The sequence below is a fragment of the Varanus komodoensis genome, unplaced genomic scaffold (genome assembly GCF_004798865.1).
Source record: "Varanus komodoensis strain SLA01 unplaced genomic scaffold, ASM479886v1 scaffold2, whole genome shotgun sequence".
In the NCBI taxonomy this organism is placed as follows: Eukaryota; Metazoa; Chordata; class Lepidosauria; order Squamata; family Varanidae; genus Varanus; species Varanus komodoensis.
The window spans coordinates 59,808,742-59,835,807 of record NW_025335568.1 but is presented as its reverse complement, the minus strand read 5'-3'; the positions used below and the strand labels follow the sequence as shown (position 1 = coordinate 59,835,807).

At 44.1% G+C, this 27,066-nt stretch overlaps 1 long non-coding RNA gene across 9 annotated transcripts in view; it reads right to left on the bottom strand.

Annotated features, from left to right (window-relative positions):
- The window catches only part of LOC123023099, a 189,157-nt gene that overhangs the window by 81,859 nt on the left and 80,232 nt on the right, over window positions 1-27,066 (bottom strand). For all 9 annotated transcript variants that reach the window (XR_006414632.1, XR_006414638.1, XR_006414633.1 and 6 more), the window contains one exon: window positions 26,867-26,991. This is a non-coding gene — a long non-coding RNA (uncharacterized LOC123023099). The remainder of the gene's footprint in view (window positions 1-26,866; window positions 26,992-27,066) is intronic.

The window sequence follows — 27,066 nt, the reverse complement described above, 5'->3', positions numbered from 1 at the left end:
CATTTTAGAGGTCAAAAGAGTTTTGCAGCTCCTGGTGTTTTCTTTTCTGTGGGAAACGGGTCCAAACGGCTCTTTGAATGTTAAAGGTTGCCGACCCTTGGCCTAAGTAGTCCTGGCAAAATTGCCAATTGGCTTTCTTTTGCCAGGGAGTGCAGCTGATTGCTCTGAACAGTTGTCCTGCTGAATGGTTAAGAAATACCTGAAAGAAGGACTCCTCCCCACCCCTTCCCTGCCAGTCCTGACTGGAGATCCAGGTGTGTGTGAAAAGAATAATTGACCCCGCTTGAGAGAATAAGAAATGCACAAAGAGAAATGAAAATTTAAGTGTTTCTGTGGGTACCTCCAATGTATGCTCTATCTGTACATTTGTAAATAAAGACAGATATTGCAAAACCAGTAAGTCTCCAATGACGTCCTTCCAGACTGAACCAAACTTGGTTAAATGCAGCACCTCTGGAACCTCTTGTTGCTTGGAAAAGTGGACTTAACATAGTATGACTTCAGAAGCTTTTTCAGAAGCTGGGAATATGACCGATCCCTATTTGGGAAAACTGTTGCCTTTAAAATGAGTTTTCAGAAACACGTTAAATGGAGGAAATTAAGCTTTCTAAAGTTTTGGAGGCATATTACAGAGAAAAGTAGATTCCTAATCCACAAAGTAGATGCACACAAGTGCATTCACACACACACACACACACACACACTTTTTAAAACTTTGGAATGAATGTAAGTATGAGTGCTATAACATTTAGCATTTTTTATCTTTGGGAGAAGGAAAAGTGCAAAAGTTACTTTTCACATTGCCCGTTCTTCACAATGATTTCAAGCAGTTAAGTTCCACTTCGGCTGCACTGTTCACCAACCTTCCTGCCCATCCACCAGCAAGTCCTAAATAGCAGGCAACCATAAATCACCAAATTCTTTCCTCTGCTGCCTGACAAAAATTGCAGATCACGTGGGCTAAAATACTGGCAGAACTCAAGATTTGCAATACCAGGAAGCTGCTTACTAAGTCCTTTTGCAGAGTGTGCAACTGTAGTAAATGTTTTGTTTGCTCAACTGTCAGCTGTCCCAATGCCTCTTGGCCAGGAGATGAGAGAGATACTGACAACAGCAGAACTTCCTATAGGCTGGGTTCAGCCCAGGTAAAACAGACAAAGGTTGCTGCCTGATGCACAAAATCCCTTGAGGCTGTTTACACACAAAGCTGGGAATGACCTGGGTGAAGGCTGTTACTGGATTCAGCAGCCCCTGTGCACTCCTTGTCATATGTAAACTACCCTGGGGATCTGACACATGGCCTTGGCTGAACCTCACCTGTGTTCACCTTCATCACAGGTTGCAGGAGGGCGGTACCACTTACGGCACTTGCTTGCATTCTTCTGTCTCTCCTGCCATCACATTCTCACTGTCTGTATTACAGCTCTTGCCTGCATAACTCTACAAGATGCCATCTACCTTGACGGTGCTGCTTAAGCATTTATTAACAAGGATGAGAACAAGCAAAAAGCTGCACTGCCAACATACATAGGCATTCGAAGTGGATAGAGGGCGGGGGCGCACAGCAGCAGTGGCCCCCAAAGTCCCTGTCTGGGGCCAATTTAGTGCTCATGGAGAAAATGATTCCCCACTCTTTACACAGAGCAAACCTGTCCCCTTTAGCATTGGCCCATATGCAAACAACAGCAGAATGGCAAACAGACTCACAGAACTGAAGCATTTCATAACCCCAGCTTTTAAAGTCCCTGTCTACCACACATGAAGAGAATAAGCCTCTTTTAGTACCATAGGAATCTGTACGCATTCTCCTTGGCCTCATCTCAAGCCATTCCAGTAAGGAAGGAATGTAGAAACTGTGATGATCATGCAGGAAAATTAGGAGGGGAACAACATGTTGGCCTTCCCATGGGATCCTATTCCCCCTGTGTAATTTTTAAATGCTTCTGTTTCCAGGGAGATGTGGGATGGGGCAGAGTGATCACACTGTCTCAGCAATGCAAAAACTGGCCCCTTCTCAACAGCACCCATTTTCTCTTTGGTTTACCACAAAGGAGCAAGACTTGTTGCCACAGCAGCATTTTCATTCTTTGCCATGATAATGATGAGAAATATTACGAGAAACCACTTCTCACCGAGCAAACATTCAACATGGCTTTTCTTGGGAAAGAAAAAAGTCAGACCACTGGTCTACCTAGCTGAGTACTGTCCATGCCATCCGGCTTCTGTTCTTCAGGGCTTCAAGCAGAGGGTCTTCCTGAAAGAGCCTTCAGCTCAATCTGAAGATGCTGGTGAACCTGGGAAAGCACAAGCCTTCCACACCCCTGCTTGAGCTGTACCCTCAAGCAGGACTGGGCACAAGTTCTTCCACTGCACAGTCAGCTTTGCTCCTGTAATGACACACTTACTGGCTCCAAATCCTGTGGTCTCCCCATTCTCCTAATTTTGTAGGCAATGTGTCCACCCTGTTTTTCTTTCCCTTTTTTTCTGAAGTGTCTTGCATCTCCTGACTTTTTGACTGATGCAAATACCAGCCAATCAGCACCATGCAAATTGGTCTCCTGATGAAAATAAGAACTAGTTTTTCCCTAAGCTTAATCTGGGAGAGAAGGTAGTACATCTAATCAAAAGCCCGTCGTATGCCTCTGAAGATACTTATAAGGAACACAAACAGGAGGATGCTATTGTGCTTATGCCCTGTTTGTGGGCTTCCTACGGGAGAATCTGAACAGCCACAGTGGGAACAGAAATGCTAGACAAGAGAGGTTTTTGCTCTCTTCCAGCACAATTCTTATGTTCTTATGGGAAGCATCTAATTTATACTAGCACAATATATTTTACATTAGTGGCAGTATCACACTGGATACAGCCCCTATGCAGTGGCATTTCTACTGCAAAAATTTACATGAGTCCTATGAGAAAAGTCTGAAAATCTGTAGATCTAGAGGCATTTTTCAGAAGCCAAAAGGAACATAAATGCTATTCCCATTTCTTATGGGTGGGCCTTCAGTACATTATGTCTCTTTACCTCACCCATAACAGAAAAAATAGAGTAACTTCTTTAAAACAAACATGTGTATATATAGAGTCACTCAGTTTGCACCATGCATACAGAAGTCATAAACCTTGCTTTTTCTTGGTACATACTTGGGGTTATCATAGCACAGAATTTCAAAATTCTCCTCTCTCTCTCTCTCTCTCTCTCTCTCTCTCTCTCTCTCTCTCTCTCTCTTCTCTTTCTTCTTTTTAAATACAGCAGATAAGAGGCTCCTGGTCCTGGGTGCTAGCTTGACTTGTCAGTGGGCCAGAGAAATCCCATTCAAAACCACTAATGCTTCAACCTTTTATTTTTCAAATCTGATAAAATGTGACTTGTCAGATGCAGGTTCAGCTTGTGAGGAGATAATTGCTATAGTAACTGCTGCATTGCATTACTTACACATACGCATTCTTCCCAACAGTGGAATCTTTGGCTTTGTTGTAGACTTTCAGGATGGTTTAATTTTAATAGTGTCTTAAGTTGGGAATCTTGCCTTAAAAAAAAAAAAACAGACAAAAAAGAAAGAAAACAAAGAAAATTGCTAGCTATGGAGACTTGCCACCTTAAAGGATTTGGAAACTATTAAATCAGTTTCTTCTTTTATTAAGGCATCCATTTTTTCCAGCTCACTCAAGAGAGAAAAAACCCCAAGGTTGTAAAGTACAAGGAGTGGTTAGGGTTTATTTGCTTTCTATCCCTCATCTCTCTTCTCTCCGGTTTCTCTTTTGTTTCTGTTCCAATAAGCCCACAGAATTGTGACCACAGATTTTTGTGGGGATGGGGGCTAATGGACAAGTGTCTTTTATTTACAACACACCATAAAATCACATTGTGCTCTGCAAAGACCATGACAGAGAGGATCATTCCTTCTTCCTGCCATGGCTTCATAGCCCATCATGTGCATGTTTGTGAATATGCTGCACTTCTAGACCAAGCTTGACATTCTCTTGTTAAATTCTCAGCCCAAGTTGCTGAAATAATCAAACCCTGCCCTGGACATCTCACCGCCTGAGCTGAAAAGCAAGGTGTCATCCCTTTCCATTCCATGCACAAAACCCAACTGGACCAGTAGCTGAATGGCTGAGAGACACCATCCTCCACGACACCCGAAGGCGGCAGGCTAACTTAGGAGACTCACGTCAGGCAGCACGACACACAGGCGCCCTCCAGTCCCTTGCTGCTGCAGCAGCTGCCTCAGTGACTGCCTTGCTCTGCCCAGTAGCAGCGCTGACCCTGGAGAAAATGAGGAGCCAGAGGAGGGGATCGGAGGATGGGCAGTCAGGATGCTTCACTCCTCCTGTATGTGCCAATTCTCTGCTGCACGTACCCTCCCTAGCAGAGCACGTGGGGGGCAATTTTAGATTTTGCATTTAATGGCCTTACAGGAGTGGCGGGGGGAGACTCTTCGAATCAGAAATGGTAGTCACTAACCTCAAAAGGTGGTAGGAACTACCACGGCTGCATATTGTGGCCTTTCTGCTCTTTCTGCTGAGTGGTCTGCCCAACTGTCCCAAAGCCCTGCCCTGATCACATCACTGGGCTCTCTCTCTCTCTCTCTCTCCAGCATCATCCGAACAGCTTCAGATGAACATCCTTTTTGAGGGGCAACAACCAAAATGGTACACAGTATTCCAAGCAAGAACTACAAAACCAGTCAGAGTGGCAGAAGGACTACTTGTGGATAAAAGGACAGCTTTAGAAAGTTGTGGAAAATTTCAACAGCAGAACTACAGCACTGGAAAGTAAATCTGGAGAAATACAGAGGTAGCAAACTATTAAGCCTGAGAAATGATTCATGGATTGATACTAATAAGTGATGGCATAGATAGAATTTACTTCTCATACCCTTCCCTCTGTAAGTATTCTTCATATTTGTTTTCCTTGCAAGGAACTTACATGATCCTTCTCTCCCAGTCCATTTCATCCTCACTCCAAGTCTGTGAGGTAGGCTAGGCTGACAGTCCGTAACCAGCCCTCTGATAGTCAGTGAACTTTATAGCCAGAACCCAGATCTCTCAAGTCCTTGTCAAACACTCTAACAGCTACATTACACTTGTTATATGAGTTTTTGAATCTTGTTTGCTACGTTTCATTATAAAATTGTATTATATATTTAGACATATTATCAGCTAGCAAGATTTATGCTATTTAGTTAATGCTTTAAGCTGTTCTAATACATTTCATTAAAAAATTAACAGGTTTTTTAAAGAATTCAGATTTAAAATTGCTGAACTTTTCACTAAATTTTAACTTTATTGCTAAATTCATCTTCCTTACCAGAGGTTTGAAATATATTAACACCCTAAAAAAGGAAATCCAGGAAATTACAGGCCTGTCCCAAGTCAATTGGTGCAAAGCTTTACTAAATATTACAGGCAACGAATACAAACAAGTACACTCCATTTACAGTGTATCTGGGGCTGTACTATTTCAGAAAACAGGGGAGGATTACATATTTTAATACTTCCTCAAGAATAAATATCCTGGCCAAAAAATCTCTCATAATAAAGACTGCTAGGTTCGGGAGCCCTCCCATTAGCATGGAGATTTTGGCAGGAGAAGATTGCATACTGTCCTCAGGGTGGATTCTCAAATCGTATACTGTATACTGTTGCATATAAGGCAACTTGGGTATAAGATGAGGTTAATATTTTGGACAGTTTTCTGGTGCATGTCATATGTCAGGCATGTTAGAGGACTCTCAATTTATACTTCACTATTTCTGGTTTCAAGGGTCCTGTTAATCACTGGTATATATGGGAATCTCTCTGGAAAAAAAGTCTCTTGGGTTTTCACTACTGAGAGACAAAATACATGAGTGAGGCTTGCTAGTGCCAGGACAAAGAATGTGCCATCCCCAAACAGAGTCCCTGGAGATATTCATAGTTTTTCTCTAGAGATATTCCTGGTTTTACCACATTTATTTATTTATAACATTTTACCCTGTCCTATACGAAAAAACATCCCAGGGCAGCTTACAATAATTAAAACAATAATAATTACAATAATAATTATTACAATAAAACAGTAATAACTACATTAAGACAATAAATAACAAGATGATAATTAGCATTCATAACCCCAACAAAACAAAAACAAAATGTGACTATTGATGTTCAAAACATTTAAAATCCCTTAATGCTTAAAATGATGGTAAATAAAGCGGTTTTTACCTGGCATCGAAAGGAGTATAAAGTCGGCGCCAGGCAAACCTCTCTGGGGAGCTCATTCCACTTTTGTGGGGTCCTGAGGTTTCAGGCATCCACTGGGGGGCTTAGAACCTATCCCCCATGGAGTGAAAAATGATGAAAATTTTTCACCTGATAACATCCCAATTTTTGCATTATTATTTCCAATCTCAAGGGTCATCTTATATACCAGTATATATGGTAACTCCAGGAAAACCATTTCATATGCTGTCTGAACATGATGCTTGGCCCTTCGAAGAGAAAGCTTTGCCAAAGAAGAATCAGTATAGCTTCTGCAAAGGGAGTCTTGCCTCAATCCACTTCTTAGAGTACATTGAGGATGTCAAGAAACATATACATGGGAATATGACAGGCAATATGGCTTTTGCCTCTTGCTAGATGTTGAACCAGCTCTGAGGTGTATAACCTGAAGGCTAAACTAGGTATGATATTCGACATGTCTAAGATGTTCTTTACTCTTGTAGAGATGGTACTCCTTTATCCACAGGCAAGGGTGGGGACAGAGGGAGATCAGAACTGTGGTCTAGAGGAAATGAGCTTTATTTCTTTGCTCTTACTGCAGATCTGATCACCTCCCTCTGCACATGCCGTTTACCATGGGAACTTTCTGTGGAACTATGCTTGGGGCACAGGGATGAGGCCCTGTTCCTTCATGGACCTCAGTCCTGATCCAGATGAGCCCCTGTAATTAATTAAAGAAACAACTGCTTCTGCAAGGGCAAACTATTCAGAAAGGCCCTACCTAGACTGGGGCATGCTGAAAGGTAGGCTGTAGGTTTATGACAACAACCTTCAGAAACTGTGTGAACTGTGAAACTCTGCAAATGAGATTAATAAGAGGAATTGCTTGAAAACATTTCCCCCATTATCTTTCCTTGCCTGGCTGTAGAAGCAAATCTCATCCCCATAAGATGAAGTTCAGCGAATTTGAGAGCACCACACTGATGAAGGCTGCTGTAGTTAATCAGCTTGGTGGTGATCAACCTTAAATTAAAATCTTATATTCTGATTTGGAAATCTTGCTGAGCTGATTTTGAATATTGCACATGGCATTAAAAGCACCTGTGAGATTCCTTGGCACTGTATGTATACAGACATAGGCCCAAAAGAGCAAATCAAAGACACGTTCCAACTGATGGACATGCTTATGTACAAATTACTGATGGAATTGTGTGATTTCTAACAACAATTGCATTTACCATGTATGTGTGATAGGGCCCTTTTCCTTAAACACTGAGGTTTGAATTGTAGTCAGCTATTCTCCAAGAATCCAGCCATGTCTCTTCTCCTTGGGCCAAGTATTTATGCATGCTCTTTTTGAAGCTGAGCTAATTATCTTTCCTGGATGAGCCTTATCTAATTCAGAGCTGATGTCATTATGAAAACAACCATTTAATAACTCCAGCCACATCAAGTAAACGAACAGCGGGAGGTTGCAGCGAGTCCAGTCAAGGAGAGGAGGCAACCTGCTGCGCCGTCTGCTGTAATGAACGCAATTAGTCTGCAATGGCAGAGGGAGGACTGCCACCGCTTCTGCTCAAGATTTTTAAAAAAATCATGCTCTTTCTAAAGGCAGTAATCTTGCAGAAAGCTAGGTAAACAAGCAGCTTATGCGGCCCTATAAATCCACACAAGATTAAGCTCCGTACAGATGAGTCAGGCCCTTTTCACCAGGCTTTATTCCACATCTTGGGTTCAATATGATCCCTGAATTGTGGATTGCCATGAGATAGGTTTGAAGGGCCAGTTTGCGTAACCATTTCACGAGGGATGGATTAATTAGTAAAAGCGAGGCCACTTGATTTCTTTTGTCACTGACTGATGAAAGCCACAGTGAGTTGTGTGCACAGCGTGCCCATGCATACCAGGTTGGACACCACACATCCAGTTGGAAGAACTATCCACAAATACCATCTCAGATTTGTCTGGGCTGAATTTCAGCCCCCATTCAGTCTATTGTTTCAATGAGGTACTGATCTAGAACATGCCTAACCCTCACCAAACAGGAATGAGAAACACAGGTGTGTGTATCAGCAGTATCAGCAGTATTCTACAATTCTGATGACTCCCCCCACCCAAGGTTTTCATGTATAGGTTAAATAGAAGGGAGGGGACTCACCCACTGCAGAACCTAATACCAGACAAGCCATGGGACTGAGTGATATCTCCTAAGCAGCATCTTCTGGAGCTGACCATTCCAGTAGGAGCAAAACTGTCGCAATGCAGTACCCTCCCATTCCCAGCCCAGGGCAGGGTAACATGACTGACGATATCAAAAGTTACCAGGGGATTTTGGAAGATCAACAGTGCCTCTCTCCTGACACAGGTGTAGGGCAACCAAGGCTTTTCCAAGCCAAAACCCACCCAGACTCCTGACTTCACATTCACATAACTCTTGCAGTAACCTCACAACAAGCATGTCAGGTGTATCAGTATTACTGCCCTTAAGTCGCAGGTGATGCATGCTGAAGCTGAGAGATGCTGGCTGCCTAAGGCACCTGACTAATTCATGGATTAAGAGAGGTCTCTTAATCCATGGGTGTGCCACCTAGCCCCCTGCCCACCAAGAATCTCTGGGCTCGGTGTTGGTTCCATCGCCCACCCATCTGTCCTCCATCTTCACACCAGAGGAGCCAGTACCGATCAAAAGGTCTTTTTGCTACATTGTCTTCGTTCCAATTCAGAAACCTAAAAGCCAACTCATAGAGTCCACTTCCCTTTTTGGGGACGTGTCAAGTTGCCCTCCCACACAGTCAGCTACATGGACAAGCACAATCATGAAGGGAAATGGGAGAAGTAAACAGGCTGTTTACAGAAAGATGCTGCTGACACAGCCATTGTGATAGTGGGAACAGTTACTGGTCGAGGCTGCATACAGTCCAGTTCACACGTTAACCTTCCATGCAGAACTGCAAGCACATGCATGAATAAAGAGCAGCTGCAGCTGCGACTTGCATGTAAGGGAAACAGACTGTGTAAACTAGCCCTGAATTGCTGCAGTCCCTTAGAACAGCTGGTGTGCAGGGCAAGTCAGAAACCATTTTAGAAAGGAAAAAAAATTGTAATACATATTTTTGATTGTCTAGTTTGCAAGTAATATTCTCTCTTCCAAGCATGTCGCTGCTTAAAACAGCAAATTGGTGTGTCTGTGATACAAGCAGAATTGCTCACTTCTTGGGGTTCACATTTGCCACTTCAAGTATCAAGGTGATTCCCCTATGTATAAGTACACAGGCTTTCAAGAAAGCTGCCCAGTCTGCCACTCACAAATATGGACTACAAACAGAACAAAGCAGCACTGGAATCCAGGAAGATGAAGGGAGGGGAGGGGAGGGGAGGGGAGGGAAGATGGTGGGTGCAAGAACAGCCTGATCTTCTGCAGATGCCTCCTTAGAAGTCAGAAAAATGTATGCATGATTTGGTAAACCAGCAGTCAGCATTCAGATCACAGATAGCAGCTACTATGAGAGAAAGCTTTTCATTTTAAGGCTCTCTGTTTGTTACCAGCAACTTTTCTGATCTTCCTTCTCTGGGGAAAGTAACCTGGTAGAGGAAAATGAGCTACAAAAACAACACTTAAAGGAAGAGGTGGAAAAATAATGCCATGCAACTTTCAAAAATAATGCTTGCTGTTTTGAAAGCCCTGTGCAATTAATAAGCAAACAACAGCAGGAGCGAGAGCAATTGGCTGAGCCTCAATATAAATCCTCAGATAGCAAAGAGCGCATTATGTTATCTGAAATAAGACTCATCAATGGCAAGACTATGAAATTCACGACAGGGTGAAAGATAAGTTGGCTCCCAGAGGAGCTCATAGAAAGGCTTTAAAATGAGTCAATCTGAATAGAAAATCCACCAAAGAGCACAAGCAGTTGCATGGCTTGCTTGGAAGCCAAGCGCTCGGTCACTGATCTGCTTTGTTGCTGAAAGCGGCCAATCCGCGGCTGCCAATGTCACGCCCGGCTCGGCTGGAGCGCTGCGGGCAGAGCTGCCCTCCATGTGCCTTCAGAGCGCTGGGCCCGGCAGTTGGCGAGGCCAGTAGAATGACTGGCAGTGCTGCTTCACAGAAAGTAGCCAGTTCCTCTCCCAGCCTGGCCTCCATTCTTCCTAATCTCCCCTCTCCTTCAATAAAATGGAGGCCAGTTCTCATGTGGCAACTGCCTTTTCTCCACTCCTGGGAGCACCTTAGGGCTCAATCTGCTTGTAGCAAAGCAGGCAAAAAAGGATCTTAGACGCTTTCCCAATGTGGTGCTCTCCAGATGCGTTCACCTAAAACTCCTTGATACCCCAGCCAACTGGCTAGGGAATTCTGGGAGCTGTAGTCCAACACTTCTGCAGGGATCCAGGTTGGGAAAAGGCGACATAGTATAATAAGCTCCAAGTGGCCAGTTATTATCACCAGGAAAGAGGAAATGTGTAGTCAAAAAAGAAGCTGAAAGAGGACGTGCCTTTGTGTAAATTTGTACATGCTAATTTATATGGCAGGATGCAAATTCAGAAATAATGGGTGTGTTTTAAACAGCAATGCAATACAAATCCCATAAGTAAGGTAGTCACTGATCAGGTGACCCATGTGACTGCCTAATCTGCCATTCAGGTGCTCACTTCTGATGGGTTGCCAAGGCTTCTGTTGCTCTCCCCATTTATGCTTCTTTGCATTCAACTAGACTTGGGCTTTGGAACAAAGGATGCCTTCAAACAAAGGACTGTCCTCTGATAGCCTTTCAAAGTAAGGGTCTGGGAAGGAGGAGGAGCCATTGCACAGTGGTGTAGCACATGCTTCCATACAAAGGCCCTGGCATCTCTATGCTTTTCAAAAAGGAATCTCGGACAGCAGGGCTGCCTAAGACTTTGAAGACCTGTTGCCAGTTGGAACAGAAAGAGCACTGGGCTAAATGGATCAGTGATTTGATACCTAAAAGCTTATGTGGATAAACAAGATTTTTTCAGTCCAAGAGTTAGAATGAAACTCAGGCATCTGTCTTCAGGGGAAAAGGTTGTCAAATATGTGATTAGCCACTTGACCGACATGTTCAAAAAATTCTCCTTGCACAAAATAACTCTCCCCCAGACCTCTTGGAATTTTGAAAGACAGGGTGCCTCTTGCTTTTTCTTATATTAGACTGTCACCCTCCTTCTGTTGGGCTTGACTCACAAGGTAGCTTCTTTTGCTGTTCAGCTAGGGATTCTGTTCCAGCACCAACTGCTCTAATGAATCCTTTCTGGCTTTCATCATTTAAAAGTTGGGCTGCGGCATTCAACATGACACTCCAAGAGGAGCTGGCTGTGAGCAGGGAGCTGTGCAGCACCGGATACGCCTCTTGGGCAGGGCCTTGGAGACCGGGCATTTTCTTGTGGGCTGTCTGGGCTACCCTACTGTATCATGGTGTAACCCATAGAGGGCTGTGTGGCTGTGTTTCTTTATGCACCTGTACTGATGTGTAACTGGGCTTTGTGTGTCAGGGGGATTATAGCTGTATCTTCATATTGTTGATATTGCTTTCTTGCTTTCTTGCTTGCTTGCTTGCATTTATATACCACTGCAATAGCCCAGAGGGCTCTCTGGGTGGTTTACAAACATTAAATATCATGTATTGTAGATGATATCATGTGGTGTACTATGTATTATATTGTATGATGTATTGAAGGTACCAGCACCAGGAAGGTACGGCGGCGGGTGATTGTTGTTGGGGACTCCCTGCTGAGGGGCACTGAGGTGGCAGTGTGCCGCCCCAACCTGGAGACAAGGGAGGTTTGCTGCCTGCTGGGCGCACGCATCTGGCATGTGAAGGACAGAGTGGAGCGTCTTGTTCGCTCCGGGGGTCACCAGCCGCTCCTGGTGATCCATGTGGGCACAAACGATGTGGCCAGGCAGGGTGTGGTTGGGACCACCAGGGACTTTGAGGTCTTGGGGAAGAAACTCAGGGAGCTGAAGGCCCAAGTGGCCTTCTCATCAGTCTTACCTGTCCGGGGATTTGGGCCAGGAAGGGACAGGAGGATCTCCGAGGTGAATGACTGGCTTAGGGTGTGGTGCCAGAAGGAATGCTTTGGGTTCCTCGACCACGGCACTCGTTTTCTTGCCAATGGACTTCTGGCAAGGGACAGGTTACACCTCACGAGGATGGGGAAAAGGTCCTTTGGAGATGCTCTAGCGAGCTTCGTCCGGAAGACTTTAAACTGAGATGGGGGGGAGGTTCAGGCCCCCCAGTAACGTGTCTGCACTGGACAAGTGTGGGGGGAGGATCAGGCAGGGCTCTGGGAGCAGGATTTTAGAGATACTGCAGGGACTGACAGGACTCCTACAGAGAGGGGCCAGGTATCAGGGAGGATGGGAGGAAAGAGGAGGCTGGGAACTCCAAGGAAAGGAAGCAGTGGGAAGGAGTTGAGGTACATGTACACCAATGCTAGGAGCATGGGTAATAAGCAGGAAGAGCTTGAAGCTCTCCTGGGAATAGGAATGTATGATCTGGTGGGAATCACAGAAACTTGGTGGGATGAAAGGCAAGTCTGGAATGTGAACATAGAAGGGTATCACCTTTTTAGAAAGGACAGGAAGGGAAAGAGAGGTGGGGGCGTGGCTTTATACATCAGGGAAGGGATAGGATGCAGTGAGATAGAATGCAGCACAGATGGGGATTCGGTAGAGGCAGTCTGGGTGAAACTTAGGGGTTTTGACAGGGAAAGAGACCTGACAGTGGGGGTATGTTATCGCCCTCCAGGTCAACTTGAGACCCTGGATGACAGGCCAGATTCTAAGGATATCTCGGGGGAGAGACACAGTAATTATGGGAGATTTCAATCTCCTGGATATTACTTGGGAGACTCACTCGGCAGTGACAGCCAGGTCACGTCGCTTCCTAGAAGCTATAGAGGGAGGGTTTTTCACACAGAGGGTCCGAGAGGTGACGAGGGGGGGAAACATCCTTGACTTGGTCTTGACCAATAGGGAGGAGCTGATAGATGAAGTACAGATTAGGGGAGCTCTGGATGCGAGTGATCACTCCATCCTTTGCTTTGAGATCAGGGGACTGGGGACATGCAGCAGGTTGAGCGCTAGAAGCTGGGACTTCAAGAGGGCCAACTTTGGCCAACTGAAGGCCAGACTGGGGAAAGTCTCCTGGGATAGGTTACTAGAAGGTAAGCGAGTTGAGGAGGGGTGGATAGTACTCAAAAGGGAGGTTTTGGAGGTGCAAGCCTTGACGATACCTCTAGTCAGTAAGGTGGGGAGGCGGAGGAGAGTGCCGCCATGGATGTGAAAGGAGGTGGTTAGAGGGATTAGATGAAAGAGGAACCTCCGTAGGAAATGACTACTGGGGGAAATAGACAAAAGGGTATACCGGGGGGAGGAGGCTCGTTGCAGAAGGATTCTTCGCAAGGCTAAGGCTGATTACGAGCTGAGACTTGCCAAGAATATCTCTTGGCAACAAAAAGGGCTTCTTTCAGCATGTAAATAGGAAGAGGAAGGGGAGACAAGTGGTGGGACCACTAAATAAGGAGGAAAGAGATCCAGTGACTGATGTGAGGGAACAGGCACAGATGCTAAATGACTATTTTGCCTCTGTGTTCTCCCCATTGCAGGATGGGGGATATCCACATAGGGGATTAGATGAGGCTGGGGACTTAGGGGCACAGATTAGAGTCAGCCCCCTTGAAGTCGAGGGGCTCCTCAGGGCATTGGACATTACAAAGGCGCCAGGCCCTGACGAGTTACACCCGAGAGTACTTAGAGAGTTGGCAGGGGTTCTCTCACACCCGCTGGCCTCCATTTTTGAGACCTCATGGAGAACGGGTGAAGTTCCAGAGGACTGGAGGGTGGCATCAGTGGTCCCAATTTTCAAAAAGGGTAGTAGAAAGGACATGGGGAATTATAGACCGGTTAGCCTTACGTCCATTGTAGGAAAAACAATGGAAAGGCTCATGATAGAGAGAGATCTAGTGATGCTAGATAGGGAAGGGAGGCTGACAGCCACACAACATGGCTTCCGCAAAAACAGGTCCTTCCAGACAAACCTTGTGGAATTCTATGACAAGGTTTCGAGATGGCTAGATGGAGGGGATGCAGTGGATGTGGTATACCTGGATTTCAGCAAGGCCTTTGACAAAGTGCCCCATGATATCCTGGTGGAGAAACTGAGGAGTTTTGGGATACACCAAAGCACTGTCCGGTGGATTAGGGCATGGTTGACTGACCGAAAGCAGAAGGTAACCATTAGTGGGGAATCATCAGGATGGCGGCCAGTGACAAGCGGGTCCCCCAGGGCTCTGTCCTGGGGCCGATCCTGTTTAATCTTTTCATTAACGACATGGAAGAAGGGTGAACAGTCTGCTGATCAAATTCGCAGACGACACTAAAACTGGAGCAGTGGCCACAACTGAGGAGCAGGTACTCCAGATGCAAAAGGATCTGGACAGACTATGGAAGTGGGCAGGAGACAACAGGATGGTGTTCAATGTGGATAAGTGCAAGGTCTTGCACTTGGGGCATAGGAATTGCTGTCATAAGTACAGGTTAGGTGACAAGTGGCTGGAGAGCAGCACTTGTGAAAGGGAACTTGGGGTGCTGGTTGACTGCAGGCTAAACATGAGTCAGCAGTGTGATGCGGTGGTCAAGAGAGCGAACGCCACCCTTGGTTGCATAGCCAGAAGTGTGGCTTCTAGATCAAGAGAGGTATTACTACCACTCTACATGACTCTGGTGCCCCCGCAACTGGAGTATTGTGTTCAGTTTTGGGCCCCTCATTACAGAAAGGATATAGCCAGGTTGGAATCAGTGCAGCGTAGGGCCACAAGGTTGGTGGCCGGTTTGCAGGGGATGCCGTATGAGGCGAGACTGAGGGAACTGGGTCTCTTCAGCCTGGAGAAGACTCAGAGGGGCTATGTTGGCGACATACATGTATGTGAGGGGATGTCACATGGAGATGGGTAGACACCTGTTCTCTCCTGCAGAGGAAACATAGAAACAGAGCAAGTCAGAAGGGGTCTCCCGGGCCATCTAGTCTGACCTCCAGCACCAGCCGGCTCCGCTCATGACATGCCCACCATGTGAACATCCAGCCTATCCTTGAACACCCGCACCGATGGGGCTTCAACGACCTCTCGTGGAAGCCCATTCCACACCCTCGGGGTCCTGCCTGTCCGGAAGTGCTTCCTGGCATCCAGATGGAACCTTGGCTCCCTGAGCTTTGCTCCATTGGAGAGTGTCCTGCCTTCCTCTGCAGGGGGAGAACAGGTCTCTACCCATCTTCGTGTGACATCCCCTCACATACCTGTATGTCGCCAACATATCCCCTTTGAGTCTCCTCTTCTCCAGGCTGAAGAGACCCACTTCCTTCAGTGGAAGGCAGGACACGCTCTAGTGGAGCAAAGCTCAGGAAGCCAAGGTTCCATTTGGATGCCAGGAAGCACTTCCTGACAGTCAGGACGCCGAGGGTGTGGAAGGGGCTTCCAGGAGAGGTCGTTGAGGCCCCATCGGTGCGGGTGTTCAAGGATAGGCTGGATGTCCACATGGCGGGCATGTCGTGAGCGGAGCCGGCTGGTGCCGGAAGTCAGACTAGATGGCCCGGGTGGCCCCTTCCGACTTGCTCTGTTTCTATGTTTCTATTGATGCTATGTATTGTTGACATTCTTATGACATTATGTATTATACTATTTGATTTTGCATTGCTTACAGTTAAACATTGTATTGCTCGACTGTATTACATGAATATATTATTGTATTTGCATGGAATATGTATTTTCTTGTTGTATTGTAAGCTGCCCAGACAGTCCTATGGGGTAGCATACAAATGTTGTAGTAGTAGTAGTAGTAGTAGTAGTAGTAATACCACGTGTAATTCTGGCTTTTAAGACAAGTTCAGCTTAGGGTACATTTCAATATGCTAAGCATACAGCCAGCTGTGCATGTGGCACAAACCAAGGGTCAAGGGGGCAAGCATCATGCTAAGGGCAGAAGCGGGTTAATGAAGGCCACTACTGGTGGCAGCTCACACAGTCTGGTGTGGCGCTGGACAAGGATCTGGGTGTCTGAAAGCAGCAAGGAAAGCCTCCCCGCCACATTCACACAGGTAGGCACAGCTGGGATGCCATTTGAAGTCAGAGGCTACGAGGGCAGAAAGGGACGTGCAACTTGCACAGGAAAAAGATTCAGGGACCCTGTAGATAGTCTACTTTCCACAGAGCACATAACCAGTAACTTAACTGCTTTGGTTTTATGGGCCAAAGAAGCAATCCAGGCCACAATCAATCATGTTTAAAACCTACTGGTTGCAAAGGGATGTGAGCAAATTGAGCAGTTTCTGAGCTACAACCCAGATTTCAAATGTTCCTTGCCTATAGTGAGGCCCAAACAGATGAAAATATTTTAAACTGCTCATTTAGGAAAAGAAGCCAGCCCCAGTCCCTTTTATTTTGACAAAAATGCATAGTATTGAAATACAAGGCTCAAGGTTACAAAATGTACTTTTCTTCCCAGAATGCGCAGGACTGCACATGAATAAAAAGATGTCCATGTTATGGTGTTAGCATCAGGTATTTCAGCAGGATAAATAAATGAGAAGAGTGCAACAAATTAATGCCAACTGTGCCTTTCTGGAACTTGGTCTGGGTGTACTGAATAGCTGGAGAAAGTGCTTTCTGCAGCTGTCCTGTGGTATCGGCAGATAACATCATTATAAATGCTTTAATGCAAACTACCCTGCAGGAATTCTTTGATCAGCTGCAACCAGGTCAGCAATTCACTAATATACCCAGCTTGTCTCCAAACTCGTAAGACAGAATATTGGAAGGCTGTGTTGCTACACAATGAAAGCACATTAATAGAAAGGGACTCCCCCCCGACTCACATGCTGCTACCCACTTCAAACGTTCTCAGTCAAATCCTCTCCTCCCACCCAGGAAGAGATGATTTCTTGTTTTGGATGCCTTTGATGTCACTGTCGGTTTGCTAGCCAGCAAATACAGAATGGGTCTGGAATAAGGGTGGGGGGGCTTCACAAATTTCCTCCAGCAATCCTTTCTTAAGTAAAGGGTAGACTAGACCCAAGGTAGGATTCATGATCTTATTTGTTTCAAAGGCACAAAGCAGGAGTAAGAAATGGTTTTGCAAGGAAAACATCTCATTTAGCATCAGTTCTTCTATCCAGCGATTCACTGTTTCCTTTCTTCCCATCACCAGCTTTGCTACAGGAACAGAGTCTTGTTCATACAAGACAGGCAGGCATAAGGACCAGTGGTGGAATGAAGCCCGGGTTCACAGGGTCAAAGTACGGGCATTCTCTTATTAGCAGGGTCCGTTAGGTCATCTGCCAGCCCCTCCAGGCTGCCCCACTCCTCCTGGAACTAGCCACAGTCCTTACAACAGGACGTATCTTTTTATTCTTCTTAGAAGCATTGCTATAGGGACAGTTGTAATGAGTGCCTACTGCACTTCAAACTTTCGAGTTGTTCCTCGGATAAGGGCAGGGATGGGATGAGACCCTGTTGCCTGGCTTTGCCCTCTCTGTCCACACATTCAGCCACAGCTTTGAACAGAAGTAAAAGGATGAAATAGACTGGCCAGCACACAAGGGAACGGATCCATGGCAGATCCCAACACCTTTTGAAATATTGTTATCATAGGAAAATTCCTTCATTCGTTCCTCAGGAAAAACCTGATGCAATAACTTAGAAGGAATGCTATAAAGAACAGCACGTTAATCAATATTAAGGATTCTTCCTTGATACACATATTTTAAACTGTGGTCTGAAGAACAGCAGTCTACACAACTTTTGCTCTCCGTGGTTGCTTTTTACAGCTGTTTTTGATGCCCTATTGTATGTTGCTGGACTGGCCCCAAACTCCTATCAGTCAATGAAACAAGTACACACCACCTATTCAGCTTTGATCCTTTTCAAACAGTGCACAAAAGACAGTGATGTAGAAAAATGAGGGTAAGAAGCATTAACGAAAATTTGAAGCATCTAAGAAAAACTAACACATATTTTATCAAACAATATTTGTTCCACAGAAGCACTGCCTTACTTCTCATTTGCTTCAACCAGCTTTGATTCCATTTCTTGGTCACAGTACTGTGTGACAAAGAGACTAAATTCAGGAATGAGTTTATGTATATATGAATGCATTTAAGATAACTTGGTGGGTCTTTGATACACTGGTCAGTTACGCAGAATCCTGATGGACTTCAGGGTCCTACTGTTGCACAGATTAAATTATAAAATTCATGCAAACATGTGTGGATTAATTTTATACAATGCTAGATTTCTGTCCATGTCTGATGAATTTGCAGTGACCAACAGTTGAAGAAATCAAGTAGCAATGCATTCTTTTATTCTACTTTCAAGTTTTGTTACAGTTTTTAATGCAAACCCCTAAAAATCACGAATGTCCTAATATCAAGAACCTGGTTCTTCCTTCCATGTTCCATGCTTCTTAGTTGTCATTTAGTATAGGAATGACAAAAGAAGCAATTACAACAGATGAGAAAGAGCCATTACATGAGAAACCCCAAATTGTTTGCTGACTGCAAATGTAAACAAAGGACTTATGCGGTTCCCCGGATGTCAGGTCCTAAAAAGCAAAATATATTCCTCTCCTCTCCTTTCCTTCTTGGCTATGGTTTGCAATTTATATTTTTAGAGATCTACAGTTACATTATTGACACAAAACAAACTGTTAAGTGTGGTTACAGGCAGTCAAATTTTATTTTATTTTGGTCCAAAAGGAGACACATAAACCTGAGTTGTGGCTCCAAAAAACAAGAATTACTCTTAATGAACTGTCAAGAAAATTCTGGCTGATATACAATTTGGCAGGCACTGAAACCCGTATTATAACTGCCTAGGACTGCAGCAACACAACACTGGGAAGCTGTTTTACTAGATGAGTAATGAACTGCTGAGTGAAGAGTAGGGAGTAATTACTTTGTCAATGTGTATGTATAGTATGCGCGCGCACACACATATGTATGTTACAGACACACACACAAATGTATTGTGGGTGTGCAAGCATCCAGAGTTACCTTGCTCCAGATGTGTAGGTGCAGCTATGATATGTTTGGCATAACTCACCACTGGGTTTGTGCCTGCAAAGATGGATTCAAACTACTTTTACACTTCGGGTCTGAGTCTGCCCAGTTCTGGTCATAAATCAGGAAAGGGCTACACTACCCTAGCTGTCAGTGGTCACAAAGGAACCACTCTTGACAGTTCTTCTGGAATATGGATGGCCCAGCCAAAACCCTCTGCACTGCAAGTTAATGCACTGCTTTTTGATGTCCGGGTCAGCTTGCATCAGCAGCACTGCATTAACAACACAGGGTTATCTCACTGTCATCTTCTGTTCCTGCAGTAGTAATGCAATAATGCTACTGCATTACAGGTGTGTCCTGCAGCTGCAAATTTTCAATTGTGCGGGACCCTCCGATCTGCTCCTTAGAGATAGGGGAACAGTGCTCCTTTTCAACTGTCTTCAATTCTGGCTTTAGAAAAAAGAGAGCAAAAGCAGAATTTGGAAGCAGCAAAGGGGAGAGGAAGAGCAAAGTGGTATAGTCGGTGCTTTCCATGTCTCAGGTTCGATTCAGTGCATATCTAGATGATACATTTGCTACAGGGATTGGATCCCCATGGCAAATTTGCCAGCCTCCTCCCATATTGTCCGTGAAGAGCTAAACCAGACACAACATTAACTCTGGGGATTCAACTGACCTGCATGGTTGGGGTTTCTGTTATGTAAATAGCAATGAAAAACTTTAGGGGTTCGTGAGGAACAGTTAACTCTGTCTCTGCAACCAATGAAACAAAAATTGCCTGCATACGGATGCACAATAATTTTGTTTCTGCTTGCAAAACATGTTCAATTTACAACCCTGTGTGCAAGCAGGAGAACATATTCTCTTAAAGTCTGTACAGACTCTTCAACAGATGCTCAGTTTCAAAAACAATGCATATTTTACAAGTAAAAAGGTAAAAGATGGTGCATTTTTAAAAAATGCATGATTTCACACTTAAATCTATGGGGGAAATGTACACACCCTTGAGAACAAACTGCACAAATGTTTTTATTCAATCCTATTTATTTTCCACAATTTGCCTGTTTGTGCAAAAGGGACAGAAATTGCAAGTGCAAAATGAAGAGAGATGAGCACATAGCAGATGACTGAAGAATCTTGGTAAATCTGAACATCACTTGTCCATCCATGCCCATCTCCAAAGGTGCTGTGTGCATTTTGTAGGAAACTCCCATTGGTGCCACTCATGTTACCTCAAGTCCAGTATCCATTCAGTGAGTTTGGCCATCCATAAGCCATTTTCTGGACAGAAAGGTTGAGTACAAATCAAAAGAAAAGAATCAAAGGAAGAGGAAAAGTCATTCTTGTATTTGTTCAGGACATTTATATACATCACACATGCAATGCGATGGCCCCAGTTCATGCAATCGTTTCTTCTCTGCTAGCCTTCCCCAGCACGGTGGCCTTCAGATATGCTGCACTACAGCTGCCACCATCCCCCAGCCAACATGGCTGGCTGCAGAATGCTGAGAGTTGTACACCTGGAAGGTACCGGGTTGCAGAAGGCTGGTCTCCACAGCACAGCTGTGGAGAGAACATTTATTCCATCCCTATCCCACTGAGGACTCACATAGTTGATTCTCTTCCCAGCTATGGTCAGACGCAGCCCTACTTAGATCCTGAGACAGAACTTCTTCAGTGGTCTTTATGCCACCTCCTCATCCTTCTGCACCTTCCTTAAAGAGACTGATGCTGCAGTGCCTTCATTGCCCAAACCAACATGCCTCTGAGAAGACAAGCAGCTGCATAACTCACAGGCTCTGAAAATGCTCAGTATCTTGTCAAGGATCATTGTCATCAAGGCCATCACTCCCACCCCCACTTTCTTGGTTGCCTCGGTGAATTAAAAACAAACAAAAAGGGCTAAAACTGAATACCATGCCTTGACTGCAAGCCAGGAAAGATAAAAAAGACCTTTTTATTCAAATGTTATTTTAATTGTTAATATTATTTATTCATTTTATTCTTTGGCCAGGGCAACTTAATTTATATTGTTAATTTATATTGTTAATTTATATTATTCTATCTTGAAGTTTATTTATGGTTGTGAGCCACCCCGAGGCCTCGGCGAATGGGGTGGCATAGAAGTCTCCTAAATAAATAAATAAAATAAGGACTTTTTGCATTCATTCCACTGCTGCAGCTCAAGCACAAGGTTCTTTTATTTGGCCAACCGTTTTCAGTTCAAGGCTATACAGGAATGGTTTCTATTTATTTGTAACATTTATATCTCCTTTCTCTTCCAAGATGCCAAAGGCAGCACCATGATTCTCCCCTTCTCTCTTTTATCCTTACAATTCTGGGAGGTAGATTGGGCTGAGAGGGAGTGCCTGATCCAAAGTCACCCAGTGAGCTTCATGGCTCAGCTGGACCTCGAATCTGGGTAAGTTCCAGTCCAATACTCTTAACTACCACACCACACTGTCTCTCAATATAGTTTCAACAAATCTTAATCATATTTGTTGAACAATCAATTACAGCTGTATAAAATTTAATTCAAGGAAAAATAATAATTCTACAGGAAAAGCACACCCTTGCTGTGATTTTAGATGTAATATGTGGGGGCCTCATCATAGAAGATGTATCCCCCACTTCCCATCCCAGGAGGGAACTGCATCTTCTAAGATGGTAACTACCATCTGCAGTGTTTATATGTGCCTATGCTAAAAATAAATCTGTTGACAATTCATTGTCCATCTCTTTAGTCAAACACTATGTTATTAAAATTGATTAACTGGATTAAGGCAGCAATCCTACATACAGAAGCAGATCCCATTGAAATCAGGGTGCTTCACTGAGTACACCGTTTCAGCATTTTCCTGCAAAGCTGCACTCTGTGCCCTCGTTCCTGCCCCACTAAGCTAACTGGGACTCACTCTGAGTAAAAATGCATTTTTAAAAACTGCTTTTAGTTCCACATGACTAACAAAAAAATCTCCTGCTTTCCAGTATTTAGCACTATTAATCTATTATCACTTTCTTCCTGCAGAAGAGAACCATTCCTGCCAACTGAAGAAAACAAAACAAAAGTAAAATGAATAAATACATAAAAGTGCAATGGCATGCTTGCGGAGAGCCTCTCTGCGGCAGCTGCCCACAGGTGCCCCGTTAGTTGCTGAGCCTATGCTTCCGTTTGCACAGAAGAACTGGAACCAGAGCCAAGAAAGCTCCTGAAAGGAAACACGCACCGCTTCTTCTAGGAGGCTGCCTCCACACAGTAGGTGACAAAGCAGAAGTCACAGCTGCCAGCAGACCCTGGTGGCAGCCCACGCAAATGCTAAAAGTAGCAGGAGGTGGACAGGACTTAAGACAGGACTGCAGCTAGACAACAGCGGTCTTCAAAGGTGCTAGGAAGAAGTCTATATTAGGACCTCTTTGTCAGTTAAGTGAGGTTTCCAAGCATGTGACATTTTGAACTTGAGAAATCACTACTATCAGCCCTGTTTGTTTGCATTCTCCTTTCCCCTCCAAACAGAAGTCCAGAGTGGCTAACAACAGCATACAGAATCTCATACTGTCAAATAAAATATCAAAGGACAACTATGTGAAAAAGCATGCTGAGGAGCTTGGCAGGCAGAACTCTTGCACCCATCCTGTTTGAGGGATCCCATGGGCAGCTGGTTTGCTACCATGTAAACAGAATGCTGGACTGGAGGGACCATTGGGCTGATCCAGCGCAGCTTTTTAATGTTTTTGCATAACAAATATAGAAGAATAAACTATAAACAAATGTTCAGTTTGGAACCTAATCATCAAGTCTGTTCATCAGTAGAAAATTCTACTACATTAAGCAAAGAAGGGGATAATGAAATACAACCCACATTTTAATCAAGACAAAAATCCCCCCTGGAGCCAGCAGGGAAAAACAAACTAGATTTAATCCAATTAAAACAATAATGGTACAAAATATTCAGAACCCCCCATGTCACATGGAATTTCCCTCCTGTGTTCTTAATTGGTAAAAACCCTGACAACACCCATCTTCCCCAGAAAGCAGGATGTCTCAACAATGAAAATGTTCTTGAGGGAGGAACTGACATGCGCAGTCAGCAAGAGTACTGACTGTTATCGATGGTCTGGCATTCCATTCTTTCATCTAAGCAGTTTACCACAAGCAAAAATGGCAACAAAAATAAGAACCAATGAATTTTATAGATACTGGAGGAGCAGTGGAAAGTCTCAGCATAAAACAGGCTGTAAGTTCTGAAAAGGCTGTGTAAATAAAAAGGTCCACATCAGGCAACCTTCCCTGAGCATGTCAACTCCAAGGTACCACAACCAAAAAGACCCTGTCTCCTGCAGCAACTTACTTCCAAAGGTAGGAGGACTCAGAGAAGAACCCCGATAATGATCTTGATACTCAACTCAGCCCTGAAACCCTGGTGATCCATTGCTGGCGGCCAGCAGTTTTATTGAGCTAGCTTGACCAAAGGATTGGTTGAGTATAAGGCAGCTTCCTAAGTTTCTAAAACTCTAAGTTTCTCTAAAAACTGATCTTCAAAAAGAAATCTTAGTAACATTCATACCTGATTATTTCCTTTAAAAGAATAAATTCCAGTTTAACTTTGCCTCAACTGTGCAGAGTAGTTCGCATGACGCATAGAGGAGTGTGACATGTTTATTTAAACTGCGGCAACAAATGCCTTATTTCCCCTTGCACAGGAACAGAGTCCATTATTAACACTTTTAAGGTCAGTCTTAAGGGTATCTGCTCTCCCCCAAAGCTCATCTTCCCCAGCAAGCGGGACCATCCCCATTGGCCATGTTGGCTGGGGGTGATGGGAGTTGCCATTCCACATATTCAGAGGACAGTGGGTTGAGGAAGACTGATATACTCTTTACCTCATTTATTCTTTGAACAACTGTGAAATAACTTGGGTACACTGAGGGACAGATTTATAGACAAAGATATTCCCTGGGGAGTAGCATCTGGATCACCCTTATAAAAACCCACCCCAACTTTGTCTTTGCAATTCTTTCCACTTCTACAACACAGGAGTCAAGACACATCAGACTGAGGTTTTTCTTTCTTATTTCTTTCACTTGTTCTTTTAGTGTGAGCTTTGCCAAAGTCCTTTGCACTTCAAGATCTGAGAAGAGTGTAGGCTGAGTATGTGGTAAGGGAAGGAAAGGATGTTATCATAAAGAAGAGTTGAGTGATTCATCTTTTCTAAAATCTGATCCTATATTTCAGATCTCAGTGTGCACTGCAGAGAAATGACATTTCATGGAAGAAATGGGATTTGAGAAAGGCCCAAGTTACAGCTACCTCTGGACTCTAGGCAGCTCCAAGACCTTGCCCGATTTCCTTTCTAGAGCTCTGATTTATAACCCCCTGAATGAGAGCTATGCATGCCTCTTAAACATGAGTGGTCCCTATTGTTCAGGGACTACTGCCGCTTTCTGCTTACTTTCCCTGATAAATTGTTTTTATCATTTTTATCATTTCATAAAAAGTAGAATAACCAAAAGGAAAATTATCGACCAGCTTTTGCCTTGTGGAAACATTTGAACGGTGCCTTTGTGAAATGTTAGAACTGCCATTTTGCAGGAGTTGGTTCTTTTTCTGGGTTTCTAAAATACGTGTGGGGGGTGCGTATGTTTGTTTACATCAACATTCAGGTACCTCACAGTGCATAAGCTAAACTGTATGGATTACAAGGTTCACTTTGAAGGGTTAACTCCAAAATTGTAGGATTCTTCCTCTTCACTGCTGCCCTGGAGAGTGCCTCAGAATTGGCTCCATCAAGTTTCCCAGTTTTGATTTTATCTTTTGCTCCAAGCAAGCAAGCTCCTTTGCTTTCAAATCATTTGTACTCCACCCTTCTTCCAAGGAACTCATGGTAGCAAACCTGGGCAACCCTGTCCTCCTGTCCTACCTTACAGCAAGCTGGTGAGGTAAGTTAGGCTGGCAGAAGGTCATTCCATGAGCTTTATGCCTCCAGGCTACATCCAACACACTGAGCACTGCACTGCCTGCTCACTTATCTACCAGAAACAAGAAAGGTTTATCCCTTTCCTTTCTTGCAGACTACAGAAAGGAGGAGAAGGAGCTACTCTGTGCCAAGCTGTCTGTAGAGCAAACCCTAAGTGTTCCCAAGGAGCAGTAGCTCTGTGTTTACCATAGAATCAGGCAGCTTTGTCTGTAAAACAAGATCTGCTGCTGCTTGGAAGCACCTCAGCCATTGCTTCTTCAAAGACAATTTGGTGCACGGCAGCAGCTCCTTCTCTCCAGACAAGTGAGGGAGGAAAGAGGAAGATGATGCAGTTTTAGATGCCAATTCTCTTTTGTCAGCTAATCGATGAGAAATTTTTCCTCCCGCTCAGATACTATTCAGCAAATTTCAATTCAATTTTCAAATTTCAGTCAATTTCCTCTTCCCTCATGAGGAAGATGGAATTGCCACCTCCTGACTTTAAAAAATTCTGATATCTGAGCCCAAGTGCCTTTTAGAATATGCAAAGTGCCACTTTGCTGTGCAGAACCAAATGTCATTGAGCATGTTCAACAGGCACTTCACATCAGACAATTAAAGTAGCATTCAAACATACATGGAAGAACATGCCTTTGAAACATGAAGAGTTTCTCCTCTAAAGGATATACAATTTTCTTTTAAAATAACAAACCTCAGAATAAGCAGAGAAATGACACATGCATCTCAACTGACCACAAAATTCCATCATCCCTGCCAGCTTTATAATTTGCTGATCTAGCAACTGGCCAAAAAGGAGAAATTCTGGTTGGACCTGCACAATTCTGGTTGATCGGACAACCATACTGACGGAAAACATGTGAGAATATGGCACCTCCTTGCACCAGCTTCTGAGACCACCGGTGAGATCAGCCTCCACAACGCCACCATTATTCAGCACTTACTACTTTCATATTATCATTTTTTCATGAGTGGGAACAAGCGCCCACATCCCTTGGCTTCACAAAGTCAGTTAAAATGGGCTAAAGGCAAGTAATCAATTTCAAGTGATTTGGAGCATGTCACATTGAAATTTCTTGCCCTTGCAAGCAATAATAGCTGATTCAGGGTAATGCTGAAATAACAACCTTCAAAACAGCCTTCATCAAAGATCCCCAAGACACAGCCTAGTCACAAATGCTACACCAGCTCCAGATCAAGCAGATCTTGGTTATTGCCAATTAATATCTGAAAGCACTCTTCTCCATGTATAGAGAGAATAAGGTTTTTTTTTTTTTTTTTTTAAGGAAGTCATCAACCTTCAGCTGAATAATGAAGTGTAATTCTGCAAGTATCCAAAATACAGCTCATGTTTCCAGAAAGACCTCATGGTATAAACTATTCAAGAACATATTCCAGATAATGTGCTATGCGGCCTTGTTCTGTTCTGTTCTATTCTATTAACACACAACTGAGACTGCACCATGAGTAATAGGATCAGCCAATTCCTTGGGAGCAATTAGGCCCAGGTTCATTCCTGATTGACACACCATCTGTGTTTCAGAATGAAGAAAAACCACTCCATTTACTGCACTCATATGCACCTTTGCACACATTATGCTGTTTTTAGACATGTGGAAGTACCTCTTCTGAAATATCAGCTGTTCCCATGCAGAGAAAACGGGATCACTTTTTCTGGATGAAAGCATATGGTTTTGGGACTGCATGATGCAAGAGGAGGCAATGTGACTGAATGTCATCTGGAAAACCTAAAAATCAGAGAAGGGAAAAAAAACTGTAATAAATAAAAGCTGTGGTGAAACATTTGCTTGTAGATCCAGACT